The sequence below is a fragment of the Hylobates moloch genome, unplaced genomic scaffold (genome assembly GCF_009828535.3).
Source record: "Hylobates moloch isolate HMO894 unplaced genomic scaffold, HMol_V3 SCAFFOLD_15, whole genome shotgun sequence".
In the NCBI taxonomy this organism is placed as follows: domain Eukaryota; kingdom Metazoa; phylum Chordata; class Mammalia; order Primates; family Hylobatidae; genus Hylobates; species Hylobates moloch.
In genome coordinates, this window is record NW_026652290.1 from 51,454,920 (window position 1) to 51,468,713 (window position 13,794).

Genomic DNA, 13,794 nt, shown 5'->3' on the forward strand with positions numbered 1-13,794 from the left:
CATAATCGCACCACTGCACTCCAACCTGGGTAACCCCCTGCTTTCGAGGAAAAAAATTTGGGAAAGGAAGAGAAGCCCCCTGAAGGAGACCCAGAAGGTATAAGGGAGAGGCAGAGCAAAGGCATGAAAGAGTGGGGTCCCAGAGGCAGAGAATAGGTTTGAGGGAGTTTGGGGGAAGGAAATGTTTAACTACCACATGCGGAGGGGAGGTTAAGATAAGGACTGAAGGAGGGCCTGGGATTTTGCAATTATGAATGCAAGAATTACAGGGTAGAAGGATGGAGAGCCAGGCTGCTGTGGAGTTGGGTATGAATGGGGCAGTGAGCGGATAAAGGCAGGAGAAGTCAATCAAATTTAGGAAACGTCTCAGAAAGAAGGACATGGTACCGGCAATATTGAAAGGGTGTTGTGGTTTTCTAGCTTTATCGAGAAGGACTTGAGCATATTTATGTGATGAGAGGAGGAAACAGTGGATGAGAGGTACAGAAATGAAGGGGAGGATAGAATCTTGGACTGCCTCAAAGCAGAGGAAGGAAAGTTAAGCACTCAGGAACAACTCTTCCTCTGAGACGCAAAAAACGCAGTTGGAGATTGATTTTGAGTGGGAACCTGGGGATGAATATTCATGTTCAACTTTTTGTGTGGACACATGTTTTCATTTCTCTTGGATGTATATCTAGGAGTGTGAAATTTCTGGGTCATATGGTTACTCCATGTTTAACAATTGAAGATCTGTCAAACTGTTTTCCAAAGTGGCTGCACTGTTTTACATTCCTACCAGCAGTGTATTAGTTTCCAGTGTCTCCACATCCGGAAAACACTTGTCATCTGTCTTTTTATTATATCCATTCTAGTTGGTGTGAAGTGATATCTTATTGTGATTTTGATTTACATTTCTCTAATGGCTAGTGGTTTTGGTGTCTTTTCATGTGCATGTTGGCCATTTGTATATCTTCGTAGAGAATTATGTATTCAAATAGCCTACTGCAGCCTCAAATTCCTAGGACTCAAGGGATCCTCCTGCCTCAGTCTCCCAAATAGCTAGGACTACAGGTGAGTGCCACCATGCCTGGCTAGTTAAGAAAAAAATTTTTTTTGTAGAGATGAGGTGTTGTTATGCCCAGGCTGGTCTCAAATTCCTGGACTCAAGCAATCCTCTTGCCTTGGCCTCCCAAAGCATTGGGACTACAGGTGTGAGCCACTGTGCCCAGCCTGTCTTTTTATTGTTGAATTATAAGAGTTCTTTATACATCTAGATACTAGTTCCTTATGAGATATATGATTTGTAAATACTTTCATCCTGTGGAGTGTCTTTTCACTTTTTTTGATGGTGTTCTCTCTGAAGCCTAAAAGTTTTCAATTTAGATGGAATCCATTTTATTTTATTTTATTTCATTTATTTATTTATTTTTTCTTTTTTTTATTATTATACTTCAGGTTTTAGGGTACATGTGCACAATGTGCAGGTTTGTTACATATGTATCCATGTGCCATGTTGTTTTGCTGCACCCATTAACTTGTCATTTAGCATTAGGTATATCTCCTAATGCTGTCCCTCCCCCTTCCCCCCACCCCACAACAGTCCCCAGAGTGTGATGTTCCCCTTCCTGTGTCCATGAGTTCTCATTGTTCAGTTCCCACCTATGAGTGAGAACATGCGGTGTTTGGTTTTTTGTCCTTGCGATAGTTTACTGAGAATGATGTTTTCCAGTTTCATCCATGTCCCTACAAAGGACATGAACTCATCATTTTTTATGGCTGCATAGTATTCCATGGTGTATATGTGCCACATTTTCTTAATCCAGTCTATTGTTGTTGGACATTTGGGTTGGTTCCAAGTCTTTGCTATTGTGAATAGTGCCGCAATAAACATACGTGTGCATGTGTCTTTATAGCAGCATGATTTATAGTCCTTTGGGTATATACCCAGTAATGGGATGGCTGGGTCAAATGGTATTTCTAGTTCGAGATCCCTGAGGAATCGCCACACTGACTTCCACAATGGTTGAACTAGTTTACAGTCCCACCAACAGTGTAAAAGTGTTCCTATTTCTCCACATCCTCTCCAGCACCTGTTGTTTCCTGACTTTTTAATGATGGCCATTCTAACTGGTGTGAGATGGTATCTCACTGTGGTTTTGATTTGCATTTCTCTGATGGCCAGTGATGATGAGCATTTTTTCATGTGTTTTTTGGCTGCATAAATGTCTTCTTTTGAGAAGTGTCTGTTCATGTCCTTTGCCCACTTTTTGATGGGGTTGTTTGTTTTTTTCTTGTAAATTTGTTTGAGTTCATTGTAGATTCTGGATATTAGCCCTTTGTCAGATGAGTAGGTTGCAAAAATTTTCTCCCATTCTGTAGGTTGCCTGTTCACTCTGATAGTAGTTTCTTTTGCTGTGCAGAGCTCTTTAGTTTAATTAGATCCCATTTGTCAATTTTGGCTTTTGTTGCCATTGCTTTTGGCGTTTTAGACATGAAGTCCTTGCCCACGCCTATGTCCTGAATGGTATTGCCTAGGTTTTCTTGTAGGATTTTAATGGTTTTAGGTCTAACATGTAAGTCTTTAATCCATCTTGAATTAATTTTTGTATAAGGTGTAAGGAAGGGATCCAGTTTCAGCTTTCTACATATGGCTAGCCAGTTTTCCCAGCACCATTTATTAAATAGGGAATCCTTTCCCCATTTCTTGTTTTTGTCAGGTTTGTCAAAGATCAGATAGTTGTAGCTATGCGGCATCATTTCTGAGGGCTCTGTTCTGTTCCATTGATCTATGTCTCTGTCGTGGTACCAGTACCATGCTGTTTTGGTTACTGTAGCCTTGTAGTATAGTTTGAAGTCAGGTAGCGTGATGCCTCCAGCTTTGTTCTTTTGGCTTAGGATTGACTTGGCGAAGCGGGCTCTTTTTTGGTTCCATATGAACTTTAAAGTAGTTTTTTCCAATTCTGTGAAGAAAGTCATTGGTAGCTTGATGGGGATGGCACTGAATCTATAAATTACCTTGGGCAGTATGGCCATTTTCACAATATTGATTCTTCCAACCCATGAACATGGAATGTTCTTCCATTTGTTTGTATCCTCTTTGATTTCATTGAGCAGTGGTTTGTAGTTCTCCTTGAAGAGGTCCTTCACATCCCTTGTAAGTTGGATTCCTAGGTATTTTATTCTCTTTGAAGCAATTGTGAATGGGAGTTCACTCATGATTTGGCTCTCTGTCTGTGATTGGTGTACAAGAATGCTTGTGATTTTTGCCCATTGATTTTGTATCCTGAGACTTTGCTGAAGTTGCTAATCAGCTTAAGGAGATTTTGGGCTGAGACGATGGGGTTTTCTAGATATACAATCATGTCATCTGCAAACAGGGACAATTTGACTTCCTCTTTTCCTAATGGAATACCCTTTATTTCCTTCTCCTGCCTGATTGCTCTGGCCAGAACTTTCAGCACTATGTTGAATAGGAGTGGTGAGAGAGGGCATCCCTGTCTTGTGCCAATTTTCAAAGGGAATGCTTCCAGTTTTTGCCCACTCAGTATGATATTGGCTGTGGGTTTGTCATAGATAGCTCTTATTATTTTGAGATACATCCCATCAATACCTAATTTATTGAGCATTTTTAGCATGAAGGGTTGTTGAATTTTGTCAAAGGCCTTTTCTGCATCTATTGAGATAATTATGTGGTTTTTGTCTTTGGTTCTGTTTATATGCTGGATTACATTTATTGATTTGCATATGTTGAACCAGCCTTGCATCCCAGGGATGAAGCCCACTTGATCATGGTGGATAAGCTTTTTGATGTGCTGCTGGATTCGGTTTGCCAGTATTTTATTGAGGATTTTTGCATCAATGTTCATCAAGGATATTGGTCTGAAATTCTCTTTTTTGGTTATGTCTCTGCCAGGCTTTGGTATCAGGATGATGCTGGCTTCACAAAATGTGTTAGGGAGGATTCCCTCTTTTTCTATTGATTGAAATAGTTTCAGAAGGAATGGTACCAGTTCCTCCTTGTACCTCTGGTAGAATTCAGCTGTGAATCCATCAGGTCCTGGACTCTTTTTGGTTGGTAAGCTATTGATTATTGCCACAATTTCAGAACCTGTTATTGGTCTATTCAGAGATTCAACTTCTTCCTGGTTTAGTCTTGGGAGGGTGTATTTTTCGAGGAATTTATCCATTTCTTCTAGATTTTCTAGTTTATTTGCATAGAGGTGTTTGTAGTATTCTCTGATGGTAGATTGTATTTCTGTGGGATCGGTGGTGATAAGCCCTTTTTCATTTTTTATTGCGTCTATTCGATTCTTCTCTCTTTTCTTATTAGTCTTGCTAGCGGTCTATCAATTTTGTTGATCTTTTCAAAAAACCAGCTCCTGGATTCATTAATTTTTTGAAGGGTTTTTTGTGTCTCTATTTCCTTCAGTTCTGCTCTGATTTTAGTTATTTCTAGCCTTCTGCTAGCTTTTGAATGTGTTTGCTCTTGCTTTTCTAGTTCTTTTAATTGTGATGTTAGGGTGTCAATTTTGGATCTTTCCTGCTTTCTCTTGTGGGCATTTAGTGCTATAAATTTCCCTCTACACACTGCTTTGAATGTGTCCCAGAGATTCTGGTATGTTGTGTCTTTGTTCTCGTTGGTTTCAAAGAACATCTTTATTTCTGCCTTCATTTCATTATGTACCCAATAGTCATTCAGGAGCAGGTTGTTCAGTTTCCATGTAGTTGAGCGGTTTTGAGTGAGTTTCTTAATCCTGAGTTCTAGTTTGATTGCACTGTGGTCTGAGAGACAGTTTGTTATAATTTCTGTTCTTTTACATTTGCTGAGGAGGGCTTTACTTCCAACTATGTGGTCAATTTTGGAATAGGTGTGGTGTGGTGCTGAAAAAAATGTATATTCTGTTGATTTGGGGTGGAGAGTTCTGCAGATGTCTATTAGGTCCGCTTTGTGCAGAACGGAGTTCAATTCCTGGATATCCTTGTTAACATTCTGTCTCATTGATCTGTCTAATGTTGACAGTGGGGTGTTAAAATCTCCCATTATTATTTTGTGGGAGTTTAAGTCCCTTTGTAGGTCACTCAGGACTTGCTTTATGAATCTGGGTGCTCCTGTGTTGGGTGCATATATATTTAGGATAGTTAGCTCTTCTTGTTGAATTGATCCCTTTCCCATTATGTAATGGCCTTCTTTGTCTCTTTTGATCTTTGTTGGTTTAAAGTCTATTTTATCAGAGACTAGGATTGCAACCCCTGCCTTTTTTTGTTTTCCATTTGCTTGGTAGATCTTCCTCCATCCCTTTATTTGGAGTCTGTGTGTGTCTCTGCACGTGAGATGGGTTTCCTGAATACAGCACACTGATGGGTCCTGACTCCTTATCCAGTTTGCCAGTCTGTGTCTTTTAATTGGAGCATTTAGCCCATTTACATTTAAAGTTAATATTGTTATGTGTGAATCTGATCCTGTCATTATGATGTTAGTTGGTTATTTTGCTTTTAGTTGATGCAGTTTCTTCCTAGCCTCGATGGTCTTTACAATTTGGCATGTTTTTGCAGGGGCTGGTACCGGTTGTTCCTTTCCATGTTTAGTGCTTCCTTCAGGAGCTCTTTTAGGGCAGGCCTGGTGGTGGCAAAATCACTCATCGTTTGCTTGTCTGTAAAGTATTTTATTTCTCCTTCACTTATGAAGCTTAGTTTGGCTGGATAGGAAATTCTGGCTTGCAAATTCTTTTCTTTAAGAATGTTGAATATCGGCCCCCAGTCTCTTCTGGCTTGTAGAGTTTCTGCCGAGAGATCAGCTGTTAGTCTGATGGGCTTCCCTTTGTGGGTAACCCGACATTCCTCTCTGGCTGCCCTTAACATTTTTTCCTTCATTTCAACTTTGGTGAATCTGACGATTATGTGTCTTGAAGTTGCTCTTCTCGAGGAGTATCTCTGTGGCTTTCTCTGTATTTCCTGAATCTGAATGTTGGCCTGCCTTGCTAGATTGGGGAAGTTCTCCTGGATAATATCTTGCAGAGTGTTTTCCAACTTGGTTCCATTCTCCCCGTCATTTTCAGGTACACCAATCAGACATAGGTTTGGTCTTTTCACGTAGTCCCAAATTTCTTGGAGGCTTTGTTCATTTCTTTTTATTCTTTTTTCTCTAAACTTCCCTTCTCGCTTCATTTCATTCATTTCATCTTCCATCAGCAATACCATTTCTTCCAGTTGATCGCATCTGCTACCGAGGCTTCTGCAATCTTCGCATGGTTCTCGAAACTTGGCTTTCAGCTCCCTCAGCTCCTTTAAGCCCTTCTCTCCATTGGTTATTCTAGTTATCCATTCCTCTAATTTTTTTTCAAAGTTTTTAACTTCTTTGCTATTGTTTTGAATTTCCTCCCGTAGCTCGGAGTAGTTTGATCATCTGAAGACTTCTTCTCTCAACTTGTCAAAGTCATCCTCCGTCCAGCTTTGTTCCGTTGCTGGTGAGGAACTGCGTTCCTTTGTAGGAGGAGAGGTGCTCTGCTTTTTAGAGTTTCCAGTTTTTCTGCTCTGTTTTTTCCCCATCTTTGTGGTTTTATCTACTTTTGGTCTTTGATGATGGTGTTGTACAGATAGGTTTTTGATGTGGATGTCCTTTCTGTTTGTTAGTTTTCCTTCTACCAGACAGGACCCTCAGCTGTAGGTCTGTTGGAGTTTACTAGAGGTCCACTCCAGACCCTGTTTGGCTGGGTGTCAGCAGCGGTGGCTGCAGAACAGCGGATTTTCGTGAGACCACAAATTCAGCTGTCTGATAGTTCCTCTGGAAGTTTTGTCTCAGATGAGTACCTGGCCGAGTGAGGTGTCAGTCTGTCCCTACTGGGGGGTGCCTCCCAGTTAGGCTGCTCGGGGGTGAGGGACCCACTTTAGGAGGCAGTCTGTCCGTTCTCAGATCTCCAGCTGTGTGCTGGGAGAACCACTACTCTCTTCAAAGCTGTCAGTCAGACAGGGACATTTAGGTCTGCAGAGGTTCCTGCTGAGTTTTTGTTTGTCTGTGCCCTGCCCCCAGAGGTGGAGCCTACAGAGGCAGGCAGGCCTCCTTGAGCTGTGGTGGGCTCCACCCAGTTCGAGCTTCCTGGCTGCTTTGTTTACCTAAGCAAGCCCGGGCAATGGCAGGCACCCCTACCCCAGCCTGGCTGCCGCCTTGCAGCTTGATCTCAGACTGCTGTGCTAGCAATCAGGGAGACTCCGTGGGCATAGGACCCTCCGAGCCAGGTGCGGGACACAATCTCCTAGTGTGCCGTTTTCCAGGCCCGTTGGAAAAGCGCAGTATTAGGGTGGGACTGACCTGATATTCCAGGTGCCGTCTGTTACCCCTTTCTTTGACTAGGAAAGGGAACTCCCTCACCCCTTGCGCTTCCTGAGTGAGGCAATGCCTCGCCATGCTTCGGCTCACGCACAGTGCGCTTCACCGACTGTCCTGCACCCACTGTTTGGCACTCCCTAGTGAGATGAAACTGGTACCTCAAACAGAAATGCAGAAATCACCCGTCTTCTGTGTTGCTCAGGCTGGGAGCTGTAGATCGGAGCTGTTCCTATTCGGCCATCTTGGCTCCACCTATTTCATTTATTTTAAGATGGAGTCTCACTCTGTTGCTCACGCTGGAGTGCAATGGCATGATCTTGGCTCACTGTAACTGCTGCCTCCCAGGTTCAAGCAATTCTCCTGCCTCTGCCTCTCGAGTAGCTGGGACTAGAGGCGCACACCACCACACTCAGCTAATTTTAGTATTTTTAGTAGAGACGGGGTTTCACCATGTTGGCCAGGCTGGTCTTGAACACCTGACCTCAGGTGATCCACCCACCTCAGCTTCCCAAGGTGCTGGGATTACAGGCATGAGCCACTGCACCCGGCCTTTATTATTATTTTTTTTCAGTTGCTTGTACTTTGGTGTATCTAAGAAGGTTTTGCCTCATACAAGGTCATGAAAATTTATTCCTACATTTTCTTCTAGGAGCTTTATAGTTTTAACTCTTACATTTAGGTCTATAATGTATTTTGAGTTAATTTTTGTGTGCAGTGTAAGAAAGGGGTCCTGCTTAATTCTTTCGCATGTGAATATTCAAGTGTCCCAGGCCATTTGTTGAAAAAACAATACCTTCCCCATTAAATGGTCTAGGTACTTCTGTTGAAAATCAATTGGTCACAAATGTCAGGATTTATCTCTGGACTCTATTTTATTCCACTGGTCTATATGTCTATCTTTATACCAGTACCACACTGTCTTTATTTGTAGTAAGTTTTGAAATAAAAAAGTGTGAGTGCCCTGACTTTGTTGTTCTTTTTCAAGATTGATTTGGCTCTTTTGGGTCCCGTGCGTTTCCATGTGCTTTTCAGGATCAGCTTTCCAATTTTTGCAAAAACAGCAGTTGGAATTTTGAGAGGGGATATGTTGAATCTGGTGAGTATTGCCATCTTAACAATATTAAATCTTCAGTTCCATGAACATGAAATACCTTTCTGTGTATTTAGGTTACTAATTTCTTTCAACAATGTTTTGTAGTTTCCTTAGATTTCTTTTTTTTTTTTTGAGATGGAGGACGGAGTCTCACCCTATTGCCCAGGCTGGAGTGCAGTGGCACGATCAACCTCCACCTCCCATGTTCAAGCTATTCTCGTGCCTCAGCTTCCCAAGTAGCCGGGACTATAAGTGTACACTGCCACGCCCAGCTTATTTTTGTATTTTTTGTAGAGACAGGGTTTTGCCATGTTGGCCAGACTGGTCTTGAACTCCTGACCTCAGGTGATCTGCCCGCCTCAGCCTACCAAAGTGCTAGGATTACAGGCATGAACCACTGCACCTGGCCTAGACTTCGTCAAATTCATTTCTAAGTATTTAATTTTTTGATGTTATTATAAATGGAATTGTTTTGGCTGGGCGCAGTGGCTCACGCCTATAATCCCAGCGCTTTGGGGGGCTGAGGCGGGCAGATCACGAGGTCAGGAAATTGAGACCATCCTGGCTAACACAGTGAAATCCCGCCTCTACTAAAAATACAAAAAATTAGCCAGGCGTGGTGGCGGGCGCCTGTAGTCCCAACTACTCCGGAGGCCGAGGCAGGAGAATGGCATGAACGTGGGAAGCGGAGCTTGCAGTGAGCCGATATCGTGCCACTGCACTCCAGCCTGGATGACAGTGCGAGACTCTGTCTCAAAATAAATAAATAAAAATAAATAAATAAATAAATAAATAAATGGAATTGTTTCCTTAATTTTATTTTCAATTGTTCATTGCTAGTGTATAGAAATACAATTGATTTGAATGTGTTGATCTTGTACCCTAATAACCTTGCTGAACTCATTTATTCATCCTAACAGATTTTAGTGGACTCCTTAGAGATAGCTTTACTTTTCCTTTCCAATCTAGATGATTTTATTTATTCTTCTTGCCAAATTGCCCTAGCTAGAACCTCAAGCACATGGTGAAATAGAAGTGAAGAGAGAGGACATTCTTGTCTTAGTGCAATCTTAGGGAGTATATCATGACGTTGAATGGGATGACTATGGTTTGTAAAGATGTCAATTTTTTCTCCCAATACTTTGTCTCATAATTCTAAATAGAATTACAGTTCATGTGGATGGATACATAAGTGAGATTATAAGATCTTTGGGTGGAGATTTGCTCTTCTGTTGTAATAAAACATTTAAAAGGCAACAATAAAACAGAATGACGTAAATCTCAGTGAAAGAGAATATGGAGTTCAGACTGTCTACATGTAGGGAAAAGAAAGAGAGATCAGACTGTTACTGTGTCTATGTAGAAAGGGAAGACACAAGAAATCCCATTCTGACTTGTACCCTGAACAATTGTTTTGCTCTCAGATGCGTTAATCTGTAACTTTGCCCCAGCCACTTTGCCCCAACCTTGAGCTCACAAAAACATGTGTTGTATGGAACCAAGGTTTAAGGGATTTAGGGCTCTGCAGGATGTGTCTTGTTAACAAAATGTTTACAAGCAGTATGCTTGGTAAAAGTCATCGCTATTCTCTAGTCTCGATAAACCAAGGGCACAATGCACTGTGGAAAGCCGCAGGGAGCTCTGCCTTGGAAAGTCGGGTATTGTCTAAGGTTTCTCCCCATGTGATAGTCTGAAATATGGCCTCATGGGATGAGAAAGACCTGACTGTCTCCCAGCCCGACACCCGTAAAGGCTCTGTGCTGAGGTGGATTAGTAAAAGAGGAAAGCCTCTTGCAGTTGAGATAGAGGAAGGCCACTGTCTCCTGCCTGCCCCGGAAACTGAATGTCTTGGTGTAAAACCCGATTGTACATTAGTTCAATTCTGAGATAGGAGAAAAACCGCCCTATGGCGGGAGGCGAGACATGTTGGCAGCAATGCTGCCTTGTTATTCTTTACTCCACTGAGATGTTTGGGTGGAGAGAAACATAAATCTGGCCTATGTGCACGTCCAGGCATAGTACCTCCCCTTGAACTTAATTATGATATAGATTCTTTAGCTCACATGTTTTTTTGCTGACCTTCTCCCTATTATCACCCTGCTCTCCTACCACATTCCTCTTGCTGAGATAATGAAAATAATAATCAATAAAAACTGAGGGAACTCAGAGACCAGTGCCAGTGCAGGTCCTTGGTATGCTGAGCGCCGGTCTCCTGGGCCCACTTTTCTTTCTCTATACTTTGTCTCTGTGTCTTATTTCTTTTCTCAGTCTCTCGTCCCACCTGACGAGATATACCCACAGGTGTGGAGGGGCAGGCCACCCCTTCACTACAAATATATACATAAACTTATATGATAAACCCAATGGCTAAGGGATAGGGCTTTGCAATAAATATTGGGAAACTTGGATAGCTGTTGGGGGAGAGCAGGTTAGATATTCACCCGAAATCATGCACCAAAATGGTTGCCGGCAGGATTTAAAGAGAATAAAAGAACAAACAAAAATCCAAACAACTTAAAAACTTGAAAAAATCCAAATGAATATTGTTGGACCTGTAAGTTTGGAAGAACTCAAGCTTAAAACAATGGAAAGAATTCAAAGATTTGATTATCTAATTTTATTTATTTATTTAGACAGGGTCTGAGCTCTGTCACTCAGACTGGAGTGTAGTGGCATGATAATGGCTTACTGAAGCCAGGACGTCCTGGGCTCAAGCAATCCTCCTGCCTCAGACCTATTCCAACCCCCACAGTGGTTGGGACTACAGGCGTGCATTAGCATGCCTAGCTAATTTAAAAAGAGACAGGGTCTTGCTATGTTGTCCAGGCTGTTCTAGAACTCCTGGGCTCACAATTAATCTTCTTGCCTCGGCCTCCCAAAGCGCCAGGGTTACAGGCATAAGCCATTGCACTCAGCCTACCTAAAGTCTTATATCAAAAACATAACTAGGCCAGGAGCAGTGGCTAAAACCTGTAATCCCAACACTTTGGTAGTCTGAGGGGGGGTGGATCACCTGAGGTCAGGAGTTTGAGACCAGCCTAACCAACATGGCAAAACCCCGTTTCTACTAAAAATACAAAAATCAGCCGGATGTGGTGGTGGCACGCACTATAGTCCTAGCTACTGAGGAGGTTGAGGCAGGAGAATTGCTTGAACCCGGGAGGTGAAGGTTGCAGTGAGCTGCGATTGTGCCACTGCACTCCAGCCTGGGCGTCAGAGCAAGGTTCTGCTTAAAAAAAAAAATTAAATTAAATTAAAAAAAGAAAACCTGCAGTAAATATGAACAACAAAGTGTTACTATTCTTTTTCTTTTTCTTTTTCTTTTTTTTTTTTTGAGACGGAGTCTCCCTGTCTCCCAGGCTGGAGTGCGGTGGCGTGATCTCGGCTCACTGCAATCTCTGCCTCCCGGGTTCACACCATTCTCCTGCCTCAGCCTCCTGAGTAGCTGGGACTACAGGCGCCTGCCACCGCGCCCGGCTAATTTTTTCGTATTTTTAGTAGAGATGGGGTTTCACTGTATTAGCCAGGATGGTCTCGATCTCCTGACCTTGTGATCCACCCGCCTACGGCCTCCCAAAGTGCTGGGATTACAGGCATAAGCCACCGCGCCCGGCCTTCTTTTTCTTTTTATTTTGAGACAGGGCCTCATTCCAATGCCCAGGTTGAGGTGCTGTGACATGATCACAGTTTATTGCAACCTCGACTTCCCAAGCTCAGGTGATCCTCCCACCTCGGTAGGCATGTGCCACCACACCCAGCTAATTTTTGTATTTTTTTTAGAGATAGGGTTTCACCATGTTGGCCAGGCTGATCTCAAACTCCTGGACTCAAGCAATCCTCCCTCCTCAGCCCCTCAAAGTGCTGGGATTACAGGCATGAGTCACTGTACCTGGCCATGTTACTATTCTTAACATATAAAGCATTTGCATAAATAATAAGCAATTAAGGCTTCAAAGAAAAACGAGCATAGAAAATAGGCAATTCAGAAAATAGACAATTCATTAAAGGAGGAAATACAAATGACTAATAACTGAAAAGAAGTTCAATCTCACTGGCAATCAAAGAAATGCAAATGAAACAACAAGGAGGCACAAGCTTTTGCCTTCAGCAAAGATTTCTAAGATGATAATTCATGCTCATTACTGCTTAGGGTGTGTTGAGATAGCTCTCATACTAACCCTATGAGGTAATTTCTTATTAGCAGGCCCATTTTACAGAGGCGGAAACAGACTCAGTAGGGTTCAGTAACTTGCCCATGCTTATACAGTTAGTAAGTGGTGGCACCAGGGCTTAGATATGGACATGTGGTTCTGCTATAAAGAGGGCCTGGAAAATAGCTGCAGGAAGGTGAGGTGAAGAACAGAGGGAAATGTAGCTGGAAGAGCAGGACAAATACATGTGAAGTGTCTACATAGAAAAGCAAATGGGCTTAGTGGTATTGAAGAGGGGGCAATGAGTGGAAGCTACACATAGGCGGATGCTTTTCAAGCAAGAACTGTCTCCAACGGGCTAGAGAGGCCCAGGAAGGCAGTGAGGACACCCAACCCTGGGGAGGCAGAGGAAACTGATGCTTTTGGGGTCTTCTTGTCTAACTCTTATGCAGGCTGCTGCAGGGAGTGGGGGGGATCTCATCTTCTAGAGGAGGAAACATACCTTTAGATGGCCAAGACCTCAGTATCTGGTGTTTCTGCTCTTTTCTCAACCACAGACAGCTAGCAGACCTGGCTTTTCCTCCTAGGGCCAGGCAACGTGGGGTGGGAGCCCTGGCTGGTTTCGTTCCCCTCCTACAGCCAGCCACAGTTCAGAGCCAGCAGGAAGCTTGAACTTGCCAATCTGTGAGGGCCAAGGCAGGAGGAAAGAGAGCTGGAAGGCAGGTGAGGCAGAGGAGCCATCTGAGTGCTCCCCACCCTTTCCCCCTTTCCTGGTGCTTTGCTCCTCCTTGGCGGAGGAGGAGGGAGGGAGGAGGTAGGAGCAGTCACGTTGGAGAACAGGCAAACAGATGAAACAGACTCGCTAAAGGAGTGACACATTTATGTTAGTTGAAGTTCAGTGATGATATCGTCACTTGCAAACTCCTTGAAGAATTCACTCTTAAAGTGGGAGGTTCATCCTGACTCTTGTAACCTTGGTTACCTCAATCTTCGTCTGTAAAATGGGTATGAGAACACTTCCTACTTTATTGACTTTAAATAGATCTAGTGCTTGGATGACCAACAAGCTGGTGTGAGAGCAGAGTGCCACAGGCAGTAGAGCCACTCAGTCTCTGCAATTTTCCGGTTGGAGACTTGGGGAAAATCACCCAAGCTCTTCCTGCTTCTGTTTCCTCAACAGTGAAACCAACGGTAGCACTTGCTTTAAATGGTTATCTCCAGGGTTAAACATGATTATGTGTGTG